This window comes from Manacus vitellinus, unplaced genomic scaffold (assembly GCF_001715985.3).
Source record: "Manacus vitellinus isolate BGI_N305 unplaced genomic scaffold, ASM171598v3 scaffold_21_pilon, whole genome shotgun sequence".
Taxonomy (NCBI): Eukaryota; Metazoa; Chordata; class Aves; order Passeriformes; family Pipridae; genus Manacus; species Manacus vitellinus.
Genome location: NW_021939546.1, coordinates 12233653 through 12234692, shown reverse-complemented (window position 1 = coordinate 12234692; position 1040 = coordinate 12233653).

The window sequence follows — 1040 nt, the reverse complement described above, 5'->3', positions numbered from 1 at the left end:
GGCCCTAGCCCGTTGCCCCAGCATAGTGAGCAAAATCTGCCTGAATGACAAGACCCATTCCCAAGCCTTGAACATCCCATCAGACACAGAACTGAGCAATCTCCTTCCCCAGCCTTCATCCTCCCAGGCACATGCAAAACCCTCCCCTGCTCCCTCCCACAGCAACCAACTGCCAGATTTTATGAGCTTCTCTCAGGAAAGGCACCTTTTCTGCTGTTTGCTGCCATGGGGCCAAACCATTCCTTACACCCCCAGACACCCTCTAGGACGCTGTCTCTGCCAAGGATTAGCACAAGCAACCAAGCCTGCAGCTTTCCCAGACGCCAGCTGCCTCTGGGGCATGAGATCCTGTTACAAAGCCCTATTTTCTCTGTCCACCTGTCGTGCCCTACACCAGGCTTGGTTTGCAAACCAAACAGGCAAGAATGGTTTCCCTCTACAGGCTGAGCCCTGCAGCACTGGGTCCAGAGCCAGGAGGGGAGGAATCAGCCAGGTTTCTAGCTGAAAGACTCCCAAGGCCACCTGGATAATTGTGTCTCCTCCCATAGCCACTCAACAGGTCCCTTTACAGCTGAAAGGAGGTGCCAGACACGGCAGGTCCTTCCACACAAAGGCACTGGAGGGAGCAAGCTGGGGAGCAAGCTACACTTCCCCAGCATGTCAGGTCACCCAAACAGGCAAGAATGGTTTCCCTCTACAGGCTGAGCCCTGCAGCACTGGGTCCAGAGCCAGGAGGGGAGGAATCAGCCACGTTTCTAGCTGAAAGACTCCCAGGGCCACCTGGATAACTGTGTCTCCTCCCATAGCCACTCAACAGGTCCCTTTGCAGCTGAAAGGAGGTGCCAGACACGGCAGGCCCTTCCACACAAAGGCCCTGGAGGGAGCAAGTTGGGGAGCAAGCTACGCTTCCCCAGCATGTCAGGTCACCCACACTGCCAGCAGACCCACTTCCAGCCATGGAGCTGCTCCATAAATTCGTAAATCCCATGGATTATCCCTCCTAATCCCCTGCAGGGCTGCGGGTGACTCACCTGGCACAG